At 38.3% G+C, this 19,484-nt stretch overlaps 1 long non-coding RNA gene across 1 annotated transcript; it reads right to left on the minus strand.

Annotated features, from left to right (window-relative positions):
- Positions 1-15,351: 15,351 nt before the first annotated feature.
- LOC113069215 (uncharacterized) lies at positions 15,352-15,936 on the minus strand. The gene is made up of 3 exons (XR_003279684.1): positions 15,906-15,936; positions 15,701-15,787; positions 15,352-15,437 (listed from the first exon to the last, which is right to left on the minus strand). It is a non-coding gene; the product is annotated as an uncharacterized LOC113069215 (long non-coding RNA).
- Positions 15,937-19,484: the final 3,548 nt, after the last annotated feature.

Here is a 19,484-nt window from a genome sequence, read left to right on the forward strand (position 1 = left end):
TCAATATCAAATCTTAATTATAGATTCGTACACACATCTGCACTTTGTTGTTTCTGATGAGAGAATTCGCCAGAAAGAGGTATTCAGTCAGTGTGCGCAAGGAAGCACCGGCATTTTAGCGATGACTCATCGGAACACCTCTGATTGGCCATTGCATTCAAAAGCTCAACAGAATCGTGTGTGATTGGTTATAATGCGCAGCGCTGTAAAACGAATGTCTCTGGCTCAGCACCAGTAAGCGATCACAGATCTGAATTTAGCAGCTGATGATATGACTTGCTCAACGTACTCGCACCGGTGTGATTGTATTAAAATTAATACAATCTTAATCGGCTATTTTTTGTCTTTTGGAAGCTGCATTCAACTTGACTCCCCTCTGTTATAAGCCACACACATACAACAAACTAATGTCACAGTGGTATCATGTACTGTAATCGAATGTAGCCCAAGTTATTACCTGATAAACAGTAGACAGCACACGCGTTGTTCATCTAACAAGGATCTCCATCGCAAGCAAATCATAGCCTTGCAGATTTGCTTTCAATTCAGTGCAGTTCCATAGCCCCGTTTTCAATGCTGCTGATATTCTTAAACGTTACAACTCTTGAGTGAACCGCTTTAGACGCTCAGCGCGTGCGGCACTGAACGACTCATTCAAACTGATTCATGAACCAATTCACTCGTTTGCCTTGATCAAGCCTTTGAACAGAATTGACTCAAAAGAATGAATCATTCGCGAATGGGCATCGCTCATTGCCCAAAGAAAAGCAGACGGCGCGTTTGGAATAAATGTCATATTATAAAAAAAAAGTGGAGCAGTGTGATTGAGGGTTAACCTTATTTTGTGGAAATTGATGTTATAGCAATGTGTACTCTTAACTTTTTTTTTTTTTTTTGTGGATTAATTTTATGGTGTGCTGTGTTTTTTCCCTTACGAAAAATAACCATGGTTTTATTATAGTAAAACTGTAGTAACCCATGGTTTTTTGGCATGCTGACCACCATTTGTACAACCACAGATTTACTACAAATACCATGGTTAAACTATGGTTAATATAGCGAAACCGTGGTTATTTTGTGGTCCGCAAGACGCAAGCAGTTCTGTTTATTAACCGCTAGAGCGTCAAAAGTTACCGACTGCAGCTTTAAAAGGCAGCAGGTGCATAATACACTTTTGTTTACTCCATGTAGTTCTGAGAGCTGAGGTGTACATTGTGATTTTCTGAAATACATTAAGGTAAGTGCTCAAAGGTCTCTCTCACACACACTCTCTCTCTTTCTCACACACACACACACATACACACTCAATATAATATGATGTTATACTCCATATAGCTTCATATACAAGTCAGAAACTAAGCTTTTTTTGCACAGGCCTATCTAAATGGTTAATGGTCCCACTTAGTGATCAACTGTAAAAATAACAAATGTTACCTCTTCCCAACAGGGAAAACCACCAACAATCAAGAATCTCTCACACACACAAACACTATAATTTGCTGTTATACTCCATATAACTCCATATGCAAGCCAGAAACTAAGCCTTTTTTGTCACAGGCCTATCTAAAGGGTTAATGGTCCCACCTAGTGATCAACTGTAAAATTAACAAATTTTACCTCTTCCCAAAGGGGAAAACTACAAACAATAAAGAATGCATGATTACATGGTGTCATGTCTTTGCAATTAAAAAAATGTCATTATAATGGAAGTCAATGGGGCAAAAACAGCCACCAACAACAAATTAGGAAGAAAAAAAAAATAAATCTAATGCTGCACAAAAACTAAAAATGCATTAAAGCCAGTGTTGCTACTAATCTTTGACATGCCCAAGACTGTTATAAAAAGTAAAAAAAAAAAAATCCAGCCACAATTACTTTTATATTGAAAATAAGTCATTTTGTGTGTTTTTCCCCCCAGATCAGTGACATCATTTATGAACTTGGCAATTAAAGAGTTAAAATCTTGGATTTAAAAAAATTGCATTTATGCAAAAATAATATAGCATTTATGCAAAAAGATTGAAAAAAAAGATGAATCTGATACATTTTTACAGAAGTTTAATTGAGTGGATGTTTTCATCCTGAACAACTCGAAATGGTAGTGAATTTTGAACAATCCACAAGGTTTAAGTTATGACTACAAAGGTGTATCTTTATTATAGTTTCAAATACTTACTAAAATTTTTACAAAAGAAATAGCAGTGGGAGATGGCGATCTTCAGGTACGAACAAATCAAAAACTTGCAGTTTATGCTCAGACAACGTTTTGGACCTTTTTGGATTTTTTTCTGTATTCTTTTTTTTAATTATTATTTTTTTTGTTAAGTTAATTTGCTTTGTTTTGTTTACTTCAAATTAAAACTATTTTAAATATCTTCAGGTTCAGGATAGGTGAATTAAAAGGTTAAAATAAACCCCATTTCAGGATGTTAAGTATAATAAAAACGCTGTCAAATGAACTTTATTGCTCTTTTTGACCACAGATGGTCAAGATGTTGTAAAACATGACAAATAACAATTTCTGGGGTCAGAATTGTATTGAAAAATGTGTCCATTTTTCTCCATTTGTGTGTTGTTTACATCAAAAGTTATGCCACTTTATATCATATTTAGATTTTTGGGGTTTGGTGCAAAGGGTTAAAAATAAAGCATTTTTGACATTATTTCAGCGTGGTACCCAATTTAATCTTAAAATAGACGCTTGAATGATAAAGAAATATCAGGTTGTGGGAAAAAAAATCACCCTATGCACTTAAGAAAATGAAAAAAATAGTTGATGCTCTAGACATCTTTGGACATTTTTTACTATTTTTGTCTAGAAGGGTCAATATGTTGTCAAATGTCAGAAATAACCATTCCAATAAATTAATGGGGTCAGAATTGTATGGTAAAATGTGTTAATTTGTTTCTGTATGTTGTTTACTTCTAATATTATGCCACTTTCTATGTCATTTTTAGATTTTTCGGGTTCCGGTCGGGTGCAGCAAAGAGTTCAAAAAGAACCCTTTGGGACATTATTTCAGCTTGGTACCTGGCAGATTATGCGCGTGGACCCCTATTTCCATCTAGACTAAAGTTGATGTAGAATCTTCGTTACTGAAATACCAAAAAGTGTAAACCTTCCTTTACGCTTAAGGAAGGTTAAGGAAAACAGTTTGACACCATGGTATAATGAGCATACTCGCACCCTAAAGAGAGCAGCCTGAAAAATGGAGTGCAGCTGGAGCAAAACAAAACTAGAGGTATTTTGTATTGCTTGGTGGGAAAGTAATCTATCTTACAGAAAAGCATTAAAAACTGCTAGATTCAATTACTTTTCTTCTCTTTTAGAAGAAAACAAACATAACCCCAGGTATTTATTCAATATTCAGTGGCTAAATTAACATAAAATATAGCCTCAACAAGTGTTGACATTTCCCAACACCACAGCAGAAATGACTTTATGAACTACTTTACTTCTAAAATCGACACTATTAGAGATAAAATTGCAACCATTCAGCCGTCAGCTACACTATCGCATCAGACAGTGCACTATCGACCCCCTGAGGAACAGTTCCACTCATTCTCTACTATAGGAGAGAAAGAATTGTATAAACTTGTTAAATCATCTATAACGCATATGCAGGTCATCGATTCATGGGTTAAATTCAGGCATATAACATGAATCCTTTGTACACTAAATGCCTGGCCTGGCGCCAGCCTGGCTGGACTTAAATAATTTACGATACCCGTGCGAGCCTCAAAGGAGACACGATTCCTGAACACACACACACAAGCACACACACACACACTCTATCTTCGTCATTTTATTAATATGTATTTTGAATGTTTGTGTATTGCATAAAAATGGTTAATCCTGTGTAAATGGTTAAAGTTGTTGACTTATAAATTGGAAATGTGTCTCCTAATCTTAAAGGGACACTGAGTAGGAATTACTCCCATCTAGTGGTGAAATTGTATTTTGCATTCAAACTAATTTTGCTCTCCAGCGCCTCGCTTTTTCAAATGCGCATTGCATCTACGGTAGGCGATATGTACCAAAAAGCTTTGACAGGATGTATTCTAATAGCACTTCGTCGAGTTTTCCTTCAGGTGAACAGGTGTGTTATTTCAAACAAACTGCAACATGACAACTAACAAACGAATGTTACAGTATGAATTACTGACTGTGGAAAACATGAAATATTGTAATTAGTAGTTATGTCTAATTTATTCGTTATATTTTCTGAATTATATGCATTGTTAGATATAAAAAAAATATTATAATATAGACTGTAACACTGACTTACCTGTCGAGAAGAAAACTGGCCACTTCAGCATCTCTTTTGAAATCTTTATCAAGCATTAGCTCTTTCCACCTAGAAAAAGCTTCCCCGACATTAACTCTTGTTTTCTGTAATCTACGGTCACGTTTCCTTTAACGTTCTATTTTTGACTGTTTTGGCGACGATGTTTTCTTCTCCTGTGGCGCGGCATATGTATGGTCCATAATAAGAATGCAATCCAGACTTTTAAACTTGCCGGTGCAGTTTCAAGCGCCTCTCACTGCTCTGCACCTGCGTTTCTGGCTCTGACCGAAAACGCGCTGTGGAAACGCGTTGGCTTAGTACTTTTTGTCCCTCTCTGCTATTATAGTTTTGCAAGATGGCGGAACTACATGGAAGCCTCCGTCAACCTACCCGTCCCATGTATATAAAGATAATAAATTCTTCATTTACAAGGATTAGTTTAAACATTGGCATAGGTATTTGTACACTATTGAGGGCATATTTATGAATAAAAATATTGATTTTAGATAATAAAATACCTAAAAAGTTACTTATTGTCCCTTTAATGTTCTCAAATAGAACCATGGGTTGTAACCCCACTGCTTCAAGTAGGGGTAACTGCAGCCTGGAGCAACGGACGTGGCAAAAGGTGGGCGTGTCGAAAGGTTTCTCATTGGTGGAAAGAAAGGTAGGGGTCATGGCAAGAGGTTTAGCGAAAACTGGCTGTTCCGCCTAAAGGCAAGCCATACACTTAATCGCTATTGGCCTATAGATTAATAGAAAGCTATAAATTAAACACATAATCCTATAAAACCAATTGAAATTCATTCAATGTAAAAAAAAACTGGATTAATTATGTAAATAATATTATTTTAAATTACTTTCGAAAGTACCTTCAAAAGGGCTTACTGACGTAATCACCACCACACTTTTAGGTCTTAGTTTATCGATAATCAAACACAGATTACAATTATTTTTGAGAATACAAACGTCTCTAAACAAGATTAGTCGCACTTGCTGCTCTTAAATTAAAGTCATTTAAAGTCAGCAGTATTTGTAAACATTAGTGAACTAACAAGAACAAACAACATACAGATGTATGTTTATTAACTAACAAAGTTTAATAAATACCATATCAAATGTATTGCTCATAGTTAATTTTAGTTAATACATCAGTTAACAAATGAACCTTTATCGTAAAGTGTTACACTAGAAAACCAGGTTTTGCCTGATAAAGAAAAATTAGTAAAAATTAAAAACTAATAAATTTAAAAATTAGTCTGAAGAGTTTAGTAACCTTGTTTTAAGTGACATTAACCAATTAAGCAAACAGACACAGCTTTATCCACTAAAACATTTATTTAGCTTTCAGTTTCAGTCACCAATTCAAGTAAAAAGATAGATAGATAAAGATAGATAGATAAAGATAGATAGATAGATAAACCACCCATTCATTAATTCATTCATTCATTCTGTAGTAGCAGTCCATAGAACAGAATCCAGCAAACTTCTGTTTTCTTTGTCTGAATAGAAAGCTGTGAAGACCACAGTATCTACAGCATCACACATCTGCTGAGCTCCAGCTCCACTCTGTATTTCTTCTTCACATCTGGACTGACAGACTTCCAGTAAACCATACCTACACAAGAGAAAAGCAAATGTTGAGAGATTCAAAAAATAATTAACCAATAAGTAGAATAAAATATCCAATAAAAAACGAAGCACAAGTGTCTGACAGTGCACATCTGCAACCAGACCCTTCTCCATTATATTATAATACAACTGTACTACTGACTCTTCACTGAGTACCAAAAGTACATATGCTTCCTGTGCATGGTTTCTGAAAGAATGGAATAACAAAAAAGTTGACTGGCACTCATCTATACCACAGGTTATACTAATATTTACATTTACATTTATTCATTTAGGAGACGCTTTTATTCAAATCGACTTACAAATCAGGACAGAGTTGAAGCAATCAAAAACAACAAAAAGAGCAATGATATATAAGAGCTATAACAAGTCTCAGTTAGCTTAACACAGTACACATAGCAAGGGCTTTTAAATAATATAATAAATAAAAAGAAAACAGATAGAATAGAAAAAGAATAGAGCAAGCTATTTGGTTAATGTGCATGTACCACTCCAACATGTTGAGTTAACTTCAAAAGAGTGAATGTCCTTCGAGTGCACTTTGGGCAATGGTACAGTCAAGGCATGAGGATCTAATACAAGAAATACAAGTAAAGTTACTGACAGAGCTTGTCTCATCTTCTAATTTTGACAATGTCCCTCTGAAGGAAAGTCAGTGTCTTTCTCAGTTGTGGTGTATATGCAATGTTGAAAGCAGAATACATCCAGAAGGCTGTTATGAAGCTTCATCAAGGCTGGTGCACTAACACACATCTGTTCCATCTTCTGTCCCCACACTGAGCGCTCGAACTATGATTGCCATTTTACAGTCAGTATCCATCAGGTGTATGGTAGCAAAGGTGTAGCCAGGTCCCCCTTTCATAAAATAAATAAATAAAAAGAATAATATCAACAATAATAATAATAATAATGTCACGTGAACCAGTTATGCTCTGTGATTGGGCATACGTCAGAGCTTACGTATGCGTGACGGATATACAGGAAGATAACACAAGAGAGATTCACGTGTATGCGGTTGCTTCATGCTGAAATAAAGCGAGTAAAAGATGATCTACTGTCTCTTCATATATCTATATATATTATACGAAGATAGATACACTTCACAAATAACGAGAAAAAAATGTAAGGGAAACAGGTCAATTTAGCTTAAAGGGAATCATTTAAGATTTTAAAGGGAATTTGAACAGAATCACTGTTTCACGCCTGATCACTGTGATTCACTGAACGAGCCGTTTAACATCAAATCTACGCTGGATACTAATATCCAAACTATAGTGAAAACACTACCAATTAGCACAGTAACAAGATCGGCAGTTTAAGACATTAACTTGTAAGCACAAAACACAAGATACTTCTCTTTTCAATATGAATAAGGCTTTATTAGATAAATCTAAGACATATAAGCTAATCTAACACATAAACGCACGCACTCACACATTCACACAAGTTGCAGGAAGATCGAAAGTTAGGAAAAGATGAGTTTAAGAGAATGGAAATATGGAATCCCAGGTTTACAGCAATACGTTAAATTGCATAGACATGAACAACCATCAATCACGTAATTAGCGCTCGCATTGAGTTCCTCAATGAGGTTAAAATTATATTAGATACACCAGTAAAGGTCACAGTCTGGAGGTAAAGTTACTTGCATCTCCTGTGAAGAAGGAGCCTCGGTGAAAGGGCTATCCCGAGGTCGATGATTGACTGGAAGTTCAGTCGCTAAAGTGACGTCTTGGGAAGCCCGTGGTTGTTGGGCGTTGGCTGAAAGTGCAGAGTCGTGTGGGCTGGTCGAAGTTGAACGGGCACCCGAGGTCAGGCGTCGGAGACTCGACGTTACAAAACTTAACTCAGAACATGAAACTCTCAAACGGAAAAGAAAAGAAATAAAGTTTGACGAGACTAGGTTGTGTTCCTTCTCATCGTGGCTAAGTAGCAGGCGTGCAGGCTGAAGCATGCAGAACCGCGCTCAAAGAACAATCTTGGCTCGGGGGGGTATCATAAATCATATGTTTATCTTACCAAGCATGTGGTCCGAATGTTCCTGCTCTGGCAGGGTCTAATTTTGGACATGATTCCTATAACACGATTATGATATATTTTACAAATAAATGATTGTCAGGACAATATCAAACAAGAAAATTCGATTATATCAATACTAGACATGACTATGTATCCTATAGTTATCAAAAGACATACACAATAAGTGATTATACATGATAGTCAAATGTGTGGGTTACACATAAATGAATATGGAGTTAAGCAATGGAATGATTCATTTATAAGTCTTTTTGAGTTCAGTCTGGTCCATATATATGTACAAAAGAAGTTTCTTTGCCATTCTCTGGCAAAGGACTTTTCTGTGAAGACAGAGGTTTAAAGCCCTCCCCCCGCCCCCGGAATTTCAGTCTGGTTCTGCTAGGTGGGGGGGAATCAATGGGACTTGTGCAGTACTCTCATGGGTTTTCATGTGATTTCCAGCGTTGCATTTCAATTATGAACAACAAATTTGACAATCTCTTCTTCGAATTGAAATTGTAAATAATTGCGCTAGTGGTGTTCATGTTGAAAGCTGTTGTGTGAACAAGTTGGTTGGTCATCTTGCTTGGTTCTTGTGGCACTAGAACTGATTTATGACTTCCTGAGGAATTCGGCTCTCGTGTTTCAATGCATACAGCTTTGATAGACTCTTTAATTTGTCTGGTTCGACTCATTTCTGTTACATATATCCCCCTTTTGATCAGCGAGGTGTCTAGGTGAAGACATCGTCGATCGCTGGAGAAACAAAGGCAGAAGAAGCAGACAAACACAGCAAACAGCAAGACAACACCTCCATGACAGTTACTGTACTGGTGCAGGCATCAAGTTATTTAGGTACACATGGTTAAGTTCAATTAGTCAATGCAGTTTAGCACATTGAGGATAGTTTAGATCGTCTTGGAAATTGTTTTTATTTTGATTCATCAATCAAATTTGTGGTTAACTTTGTTTGGTTCTTCTAGGTTGTCTTACTTTACACATTTACCATTAGTTTTCTAGTAATTTCATTTTCAATTCAATGAATTGACCTATCATGCATGGAGCTCTCTGGCTTCCATTCAGTTTAGAGTGGCTGGCGGATATTAGGTGTTGCGAGTCAATCCTTATATAAGACCTTCGAACCTTGCAGGGTGTCTAGGCGTTTCAGCTACTCAGGAAAAAGGGGAAAGAGAAGGATAGGTAAAAGAAGAACAAAACAAAACAAAGCTGGTGTGGGTTTTCCTAGCATGGGTTACAACTACTATTGAGCTAGGATGTCAGGTGCAGCTAGTGTGTCATGAACCTTAACTTAGTGTCAGGTGTTCTACCTATTGTGAGGATGGCTGCACGTTTCTTCATGGTGGGTATGTGTAACTTTGTTACACTAAAAGTTGGATATTCTACCTGTGGGAAGAATATATTTGTTGAATGTGTTATCAGTAGATGTGTTTACCTCTGGGTGTAGGTAATGTTGTGTGGGTTACTGGTGTAGTGCATGTGTGGTCAGATCTGTTCAAGTCTGTGTTGTCTCCCCCTTTTTCTAGCGTGTCACTGAAGACTGGCTCTCTGCATCCTTGGCTTGGATGAGGGCGTGTCCATGGTCTAATGAGGGTCAGTCCAGCAAGGCAGGAAGTTCTTTGGCAGACAGTCGGAGGCAGTTTGGCATGGCTGTGTGAAGCTGGATTGCAAAACTTTGTCTCCTATGTTGCATTCTTCTTGTGATGCTTTCTGGCTGTAGCAGACTTTCTGACCTTCTGTGCTCTGGTGGTTGCTGTTGCACAGACAGGGAATGTGGTACTTGGAGTTGGAGTTCATTTGACAGTTTGTTAGTGACTGTGTTAGGTGACTGAGGTGATGTCCTTTAAAACCTCAGATTTTTTCTCAACAGTTGGCTGTGAAAGACTTGTTCGTTCTGGGTCGTTGTTGAACAGGTGCTTGTCATCTCTGATGTGGTGCACCAGGTGATCACCGGCCTTCCGTTCTGTCACTGGTCACAGCGAGCATGACTCAACTTTGTTGTAACCATATTGGAGTTATTTTCTGACCATGTAAAGCTCATCGTTGGTATCGTCTAGTTGTTGGGTCAGATTGTCCGTTTCAGTTCTGTACCTTTCAAGGTGGTCTTTCAAAGCACTGATTTCAGAATTCTTGTTTCTGATGTCTATCTTGGCTTTCTCTAGTAGCTGTTCGGCATACTGGAGTCTGTTTACCAGGTCTTTCTGAGCAGCCGTTGCATGTTGCTGGTCGAGCTGAGCTGCTGCCAGGGCTGCTTGGAGCTTCATAACTTGTTCCGTTGTTTCCCGCTCCCTCTCGCTGGGTGCTTTGAGTTGATCTTGAACTTTCACTTCCAGATTGTCTATGCGACGTTGAGCACGTGTCAGCTCCTCTTGAAGGTGGGTGATGTGCTTGTCGCTCAGTTTCAGCTGGGTTGTGAAGGCATAGCTTAGTGAGCTCGAGATCTTGACTAGCTCCTCGTGGTTGTTGTTCTGGCTTGAATCTTGTGTCAGGAATTTTCTCAGGATTAGGATTATTATTAAAAATAATAACAGTTAAAATGTCTTTGGAGTGAGGCTGTCTGTCATGCCTCTCAGCCAAATGTTCACATCTTCCCCATGGGCAATGGGGTCTGCAGTCTGCGGCATGTTGGCACGCTGGGGAGAAGAGAGACTGACACAGATCTGTGTGGAGTAAAAGCCTATGTGTGGTGGGACAACTAAGTGTTGTATCAGTGATTGTGAACCACTAGTGAAATTTGGTGATGACTGTGTTGGTCTCAGGGTGTCTAAGTAGACTAGAGATGTGAATACTTTGTCACTCTAATGAGGAAGAGGAAAAGAGAGACAGAGGTGAAAAACAAATTCAAATGACAAGCAAAATTTCTGTTTTTCCAATGAGGAAAATTATTTTTTCCAATTAAATATTATAAAAAACGTAAACAATATTATTATATTTCTTGCTTTGGACAAAAGAATACAATAATAATTCTGATATTTATTTTCTTAGTCTGACAGGATTGACACCGTACACCTTCAGTTGGACCGCTCACCAGGGAGGCTGCGAAGGCGACAGTTGTTCAACACGTATCTCTATTAAATTGATCTCAACGTTGGATGAGATGCTAAAACTTGGATTGCGTTTTAACATGTAGGGAGGTTTGGAAGAACAAAGGAGAGGATGATTACAATCAAAATTCATAAGGATGATTCGTCGTCTTTGGCACGATTGTGTATTTAATTCACTTAGAATTGATTGATGGTTCTTACATGTCCTACAAATGTAAAAAGAGAAGAGGAAAGTAAAGGAGAGCGAGGACGGAGTTGGTAAGTCTCAGTAGCGGTTATCTCAACTACAAGGAGAGCGTTGTGTTAGTTGCTGCACAACTAATCAAACAAAATAAACTCTAAGTGAAAGAGAGTTGTCTTTCTAATTTATTTGAACTCGTAGTGAGGGATAACAATGTCTCCTTTTAGGGCTCAGGTGTGTCGTTCCCAGGCTAGGATACACAAAGTAAAGAAATGGTAAGAAAAAAGTAAAATAAAAAAAATAATAATAATAAATGGGCAAAATATGCAAAAATGAAATTAAAAAGAGGAAATCAATAAGTAAAACAATAGTGGTTAAGTGTATAACCTAAACAGGAAGAGGGGTAAAACGCATTCAAATAAGTAAAGGTCTGAATAGCATATATATTCAGATGGGTAATAAATAAATTAGGAAGAATAAGTTTACTTAAACTTCCAAAGTTCAAGGCTTATTCATTCCTAAAATAATTAGGCCCAAAAGAAAATACTAGAAAATAAAAGATTATATGAAATGATCTGAGAGGGAAATTTTAAATGATTCAAAATAAATTTAATGTTTCAATTAAATTTCAATTTGTCACAATTAATAATTGTGAGTTAGTATTTCCCTTTCTAGTAAAATGAAAATAAGTGGTTTAGTGAGAAAAGAGAGCAATAAAAGAGAAAGAGACTAAGTGTTAGTTAAGATGTTTAAAATGGTTAAATCACGTCAGCGTTGCCCAAACACACACTATTCATCCACTGGATTGTAATGCTAACGGCTAACCTTTGAGGCTAGTGGCTTTAGCACAGACTTCAATGTAAATGTAATGGTTTCGTTAGCTTAGCAACACCGTGGAGTTTGTTTACACTAGTGCGCTGCGCGTGCACAGTTCAGAGTTGCTCCGGAAGTACATTAAGGCTTCCGGGTCACGGTCGTCACTATGGCAACCAAAACACACTCTGTCCAGAGGATTAACGTTAGCACATGAATCGTTGCATTGTTGCAAATACAGTTAAGCATGTTACATGAAATGTCAGCTCATTTCAACACTGTACAAATAACAACACCGCCTTTCAGTTGGTTTTGCGATGTGGCACTTAAACTCTCAGTTTGTATAGAGTTACATTTATCTTAATTCAGATATAGCAGCTTCCTGCTGTAGTTAGGGGGACACAGCGATAGCGACCTTCTGCAGATCTGAATCTCGGTGCCAGTTTCTCTGGACACAAAAAAAGTTTCCTTCGCTGTTGGTACACAGTTAAAATTTACTTGATCAAGCTTTTAAAACACTCCCATTCAAATAACTCTCGGGCACACGCAGTGTTCTGCGAGAATGCATTCACTTTGTGAACGGATACAAATGGGCAAACATTATTCTCTAATGTTTAAAGTTAACTTAGGGGATTCAAATATCAAATTTGATTCGGCAGTGGAACACGCACTGGCAATCAAACAATATGAAATATGAATACGGAGGCTCTGATAAATAGATTGAGGGACACGCTCAAAACTATTCTTTATTCACCGATTGATATCCCTTTTGAAACAGTTTAGCTACGTCCAGCAAACAGTGACTGAGATAGCGTTCGAGACACTGGAACACGCAGTGAAATCAAATCATCTATAAAACAAGGCAATAAACAAATGAGGAACACGCTCAATTTCTACCTTATTGTACGATCTCAGATGTTTACTTTTAAGTTCACTTACTGCTGTTAACAATGGAGATACGGACTCGAGTTACACAGTCTCCTCTGGCTGCTTTCATTCATTTGAGGGGGGCGTGCGCTGCTTACGTCACGGGTCACACACACACACGTCTCGATAGCTTTTCATCCATCATTCCTTTAGCAAAATCAAAGATTAAATAACTTGGTTTATGCTCACAATTTAGATTAAACTGCCCGCAGCATTCTCCACCATAATAATGTAAGGGAAACAGGTCAGTTTAGCTCAAAGGGAATCATTTAAGATTTTAAAGGGAATTTGAACAGAATCACTGTTTCACGGCTGATCACTGCGATTCACTGAACGAGCCGTTTAACATCAAATCTGCGCTGGATACTAATATCCAAACTATAGTGAAAATACTACCAATTAGCACAGTAACAAGATCGGCAGTTTAAGACATTAACTTGTAAGCACAAAACACAAGATACTTCTCTTTTCAATATGAATAAGGCTTTATTAGATAAATCTAAGACATATAAGCTAATCTAACACATAAACGCACGCACACACACATTCACACAAGTTGCAGGAAGATCGAAAGTTAGGAAAAGATGAGTTTAAGAGAATGGAAATATGGAATCCCAGGTTTACAGCAATACGTTAAATTGCATAGACATGAACAACCATCAATCACGTAATTAGCGCTCGCATTGAGTTCCTCAATGAGGTTAAAATTATATTAGATACACCAGTAAAGGTCACAGTCTGGAGGTAAAGTTACTTGCATCTCCTGTGAAGAAGGAGCCTCGGTGAAAGGGCTATCCCGAGGTCGATGATTGGCTGGAAGTTCAGTCGCTGAAGTGACGTCTTGGGAAGCCCGTGGTTGTTGGGCGTTGGCTGAAAGTGCAGAGTCGTGTGCGCTTGTCGAAGTAGAACGGGCACCCGAGGTCAGGCGTCGGAGACTCGACGTTACAAAACTTAACTCAGAACACGAAACTCTCAAACGGAAAAGAAAAGAAATAAAGTTTGACTAGACTAGGTTGTGTTCCTTCTCATCGTGGCTAAGTAGCAGGCGTGCAGGCTGAAGCATGCAGAACCGCGCTCAAAGAACAATGATGATTAAACTACATGGCTAGAAGCTAAAAGGTAAAGCTATGTAGCAAAGCTACAAGCTAAAAGCTAAGAGCAGGCATGACTGATAGCACGAGCAAGGCTGGAACTAAAAGCCGACATGGCTAATAGCAGCAGCTAGGGACTAAAAGCAAAGATTTTACGATGTCCTAGGTATTTAAACTGGCTTGTTGGCCACACCTCAAATGTTGTCTTGACCAATCAGATATTGACTTGGCTCGGGGGGTATCATAAATCATATGTTTATCTTACCAAGCATGTGGTCCGAATGTTCCTGCTCTGGCAGGGTCTAATTTTGGACATGATTCCTATAACACGATTATGATATATTTTACAAATAAATGATTCTGAGGACAATATCAAGCAAGAAAATTTGATTATATCAATACTAGACATGACTATGTATCCTATAGTTATCAAAAGACATACACATTAAGTGATTATACATGATAGTCAAATGTGTGGGTTACACATAAATGAATATGGAGTTAAGCAATGGAATGATTCATTTATAAGTCTTTTTGAGCTCATTCTGGTCCATATATATGTACAAAAGAAGTTTTTTTGCCATTCTCTGGCAAAGGACTTTTCTGTGAAGACAGAGGTTTAAAGCCCTTCCTGGAGCTGGAGTCAATGGGACTTGTGCAGTACTCTCATGGGTTTTCATGTGAGCAGCGTTGCATCTCAATTATGAACAACAAATTTGACAATCTCTTCTTCGAATTGAAATTGTAAATAATTGCTCTAGTGGTGTTCATGTTGAAAGCTGTTGTGTGAACAAGTTGGTTGGTCATCTTGCTTGGTTCTTGTGGCACTAGAACTGATTTATGACTTCCTGAGGAATTCGGCTCTCGTGTTTCAATGCATACAGCTTTGATAGACTCTTTAATTTGTCTGGTTCGACTCATTTCTGTTACAAAAAAGAAAACATTTTTCAGATTCATCAGATTCTGTTGCATCCTCTTTGGCTCAGACAGTGGAGCTACATACACTGCAGAACTGCAGAAACAATCAGAAGCTAATGTATAAGGTTCACGATATACCATGCATTTCATGTTCTTGTATACACAGATAAATCTTACATTGTTTTCTAAAACTATTGCTTTAAATTTTTAACAGATGGGCTAAAAAGTATTAGTAAAATATTACCTGAAAAGATTTGAAACAAGATATTTTACAGTTGATGAGTTTTTTCTTTAATATACTCACTCCAGCAGGTGTCCTGAAGTATGTATATTTTTTGAGTACATCCTCCAAAGACATTCCTTCTGTGCTTTCTCAGCGTCTCCAGGAGAATGTTCCCGCCATGTCGTCTTTGACAGACCATGTGTCTGGATGTGTTTTCTGATACTCACTTTATAACACATTCACATGTGCCTCAACAGACACTGAATCCTCTCCAACACAAGCTTCCTTCATCAGAACAACAGAAACAGATCATGCTTAGACCGTGACATATATGAAACACATCTAAATACTTACTGAACAAGGTGTTTTAGATGTAAAAAATAATAAAAACACTGAACTTCATTAACATTAAGATGATGGTCAGGCAGTGAAAACTTGACTGATTGTCATTTTCCAGCAAATAAAGATTACAACATCTTGTTACTCCAATATTGTGTATGATTATGTTGATAGAGATAAATCAATGGTTTAAAAAAAATGTAACTTACACAGTCATTTCTTTCTATATTTCTCTGGAAAGGGTTCTTCACATCAGTGTGTTGGCAGCTTGAATATACTCTGCATTAGTTGGAGACCTGGCAGAAAGGTTTTTTTTTTGTCTAATCGTCTCCAGATAGTGAATTGATCTTCATACAGTTACAATGGTAACTGGTACAATGGTACAATGGAGGTGGTAATAATTATTATACTTACAGGATGTATTCTGTACTCTCTTGTACAAAAAGTATGCAGATGTAAACAATCATCTCTGAAGGATTCGCCGTCAGTGCGGTCATCGTTTTGTCTCACTGTACATATGTCTGTCAACAACAATAAACTAATTACTAACGCTGCAAGATATAACGCAAAGGAAAAAATATCATCGTATTGTAACAAACTTATCTTAATATACATATTTGTGGTATATAAAGTATAGATACACGTATAAACGATGAATAATTACCTCACGTCTTATCGCCGCCACCTTGTCTAAGGAAATTACGTAAATGTATATTTAGCTGCTGATTGGCCAGCAGTAAAACTCCTTCCACCAATGAGAAACCTTTTGTCATGCCCCTACCTTTTGCCACGCCCCAACCTTTCGGCGCACCCATTGCTCCAGGCTGCAGCTACCCCTGTCTCCACTCCTTTGCAGCTCATAAAACTTTATGACCCCACTGGGAAACAGGACAGGAAATCTAACTCTTACAAAAGAATGGTAAAATGTACTCAAATGTAGTCTATATATATATATAGTATTGTTTTTCGGTACATTCGATGTTTCCCATATAAATTGGGACTATCTGCAGTTTTATCATGTGTTAATCAAATCTTTAAATGTGTGTAATTCTGCATTTGAATGTAACTTCATGTTTTGATCATTTATATATATTATTTTTGGTATCTGTTTAATCGTCATGCTTTGACAGACCCATTTATCTAAAGCAAAGTAATGAAAAATTTATTGTTATCTGGAATTATGAACTTGCTAGAATATCACTGCTGAAATCTGATAAGCCCCAAAGTTAGTAGGGTGGGTGTTTCCACAGAGACAAAGGAACTTTTTCCCGCTTCAGATCGCGGACGTTCATTGGTTGTTCACCAATGGCGTGAACCATCTCAAGTCATAAGAGCTGACCGAACAAGGTCAACCCTCTCTTCGTTCTCTGACTCCCTTTCCTCCTGCTTCGACAATGGTCACTTCCGCTCGTCCCTCCGAGCGGCCTCGGGCCACTCTAACATCGCCGTCCCTCTCAGCAGGGAGGCTGAGAGGCTGAGAGGACAGCCATTCTCATGGCTCCTTTCGGAAGCTTTCGAAGCTTACGAGGAAGACGAATTCTGAAACACTGCCTTGTTAAACCTTTCAAATACCACACGATTCCGCAGCAGCCCGGAAAATGAATGAACACTCCTTGCCACAAAGGACCACGCCGCAAGTCTCACGCCACACACACTGGACACTTGCAAGTATCGTTTTCTATGGAGATTTAAATGCTGCTTAAAGTGTTTCTATGATTTGAGTCGTTGTTGGCTTCCAAAAGTTTACTGTCTGTGATTTTCATACCTGAGCTCAATCTGTGATCTCTCTCTCTCTCTCTCTCTCTCTCTGGTTTCCGTTTCCGGTTTCCGTTCTGAGAGTGTGAGACGGAGCTGAGCGCACCGCGTTTTGCGGAGAGCATTGTTTGTTTCCCCCTTTTGCTTTTTCTTTACTTTATCCACCTAATTATTTTTGTCTTTCCCCTTGGTAATAATTTCTGGATAAGGACGAGTGTTTTGTCGCGTACGCGCGGCTTAACGCCGCCAGTATGGCGAGCACTAATGTACTAACACCTGCTACCCTCTCACTCCGTAATGGGTGCAGGTGTGTACCGGACCCCGTGGTGTCTGTAGAAGACATGCTGCTAGTCTTTGGTGAAAAGACTGGTTTTGAGAACATCGTTTCGGCCTCAAGGATTAATAAAGCCGTAGTCGTATTTTTAAAATCAGAGGCACTGGTCAATGTTTTGACTGTGAGTGGCGTTTGGGTGAAATAAACTTATGTTCCGGTAACCCCGCTTTCCGCACCAGCAACTAAAGTCAGTATCTCGAATATCCCACCGTTTATATGCAATGATGCCATTCTAAAAGAATTACAGAGGTTCGGCAAGATCGCAAGTCCTGTTAAAGCGGTTCCTCTGCGATGTAAAAATGCCGCGCTAAAGCACGTCCTTTCCTTTAGGCGGCAGGTCTTTATGTTTCTAAACTCCCCTGAGCGGACTTTAGATGTCTCTTTCCGCGTCCCTTATGAAGCGAGTTCGTTTATGGTTTATGCCAGTACCGATAGTATGCGTTGTTATGAATGCGGTGACGTGGGCCACAGACGCCTCACATGCCCGCATAATAAGGAGGAACCACGCGCATCTACATCCCGCGACGATACGAGTAATACAGACGCACAGAGGCCAGTGCAGCAGGCTGAAAGAGCTACAGATGAGGGGAATGAGCAGCAGGAGGTGAGTGAAACTACTGATACTCCTGGCAGTGTTGGGGAAGCTGAATGTAGTAGGCCTACTGTGATACATAAGGATGTGAGTGAGTGTGACGATAATGAACAGAATGATGCTCAAAGTGATGTTGAAGATGTGTGTGAGGATGTTACAGGGCAGGCAGGTGTCTCAGAGGAGAATATGGCTGAGATGGAAGTGTTTTCACAGTGCACTGATGATGGTTCAAGAGATGATAAGCAATGGTCTGATGTTTCAAAAGTGGTTGATGATTTGTACACTCTAGAGCAATTAAACTCATTTCTTGACAAAACTAAAGGTAGAGCTGGTGTTGAGGTTTGCGATTATTTTCCAGATGTGGAAAAGTTTTGTCTCCTCTGTTATGATGGCTAGAAGACTGAGTACTTATGATGAGCTTTCACAACAAAAGCGTTTTCGCCTCAAAAAGCATCTAACTGTTATCAGATCTGGAAGGAAATCAGTTAAAGCAAGGGGAAAGACCAAATATTTAAGATGGATAAGTTTTCCTTTTTCTTTCTTTATTGTTTTCTCTTTTTCTTTCTACCTCTTATGGAAGTTTTGAGGGTGGGGTCCTTAAACATAAATGGATTAAGGGATGGAAAAAAAAGAGGTTTATTGTTAGACTTCATAAGAATAAAGAACCCGAGTGTTGTCTTTTTACAAGAGACCCACAGTAATTTTGATAACGAAGCTGATTGGGGATTATGGTGGAAAGGAGAGAGAGTGCTTAGTCATGGAACTAATATTAGTGCCGGTGTGGCTGTACTTTTTTCTCCTAATGTAAATGTTAAAGTTCTGATGAAAAATGAACTAGAACCTGGGAGGCTGATGGCTGTCAGAGCTGAAATTAATAATTTCTCTTTTTTGTTTATCAATATCTATGCCCCTAATACTGGAGCAGACAGATTACAGCTCTTTGCGAAACTAGAGCAGTTTTTAAAATTGCAGCAAACTGGTGATTTTATCATATTAGGAGGAGACTGGAATTGCACTCTAGATTTCACACAAGATAGAAATGGCGATGAGCCTCATATGCAGTCATCTTCTTGTCTGACTAGAGTCATAAAAAGTTTTAACCTGACAGATGTATGGAGAGAGAATAATCCTTTAATAAAGCAGTACACTTGGGTCAAAATTAGCAATGATAGGATTTTTGGAGCACGTTTGGATAGGTTTTATACATCACAAAACATGAGAAATAGAGTATTCAATGCAGCTATTTTTCCTGCGTCTTTTTCTGATCACAAATTTGTCACTGTTGATTGTTTATTGGTGAATAGAACCCATA

The sequence above is a fragment of the Carassius auratus genome, unplaced genomic scaffold (assembly GCF_003368295.1).
Source record: "Carassius auratus strain Wakin unplaced genomic scaffold, ASM336829v1 scaf_tig00001155, whole genome shotgun sequence".
NCBI lineage: Eukaryota > Metazoa > Chordata > Actinopteri > Cypriniformes > Cyprinidae > Carassius > Carassius auratus.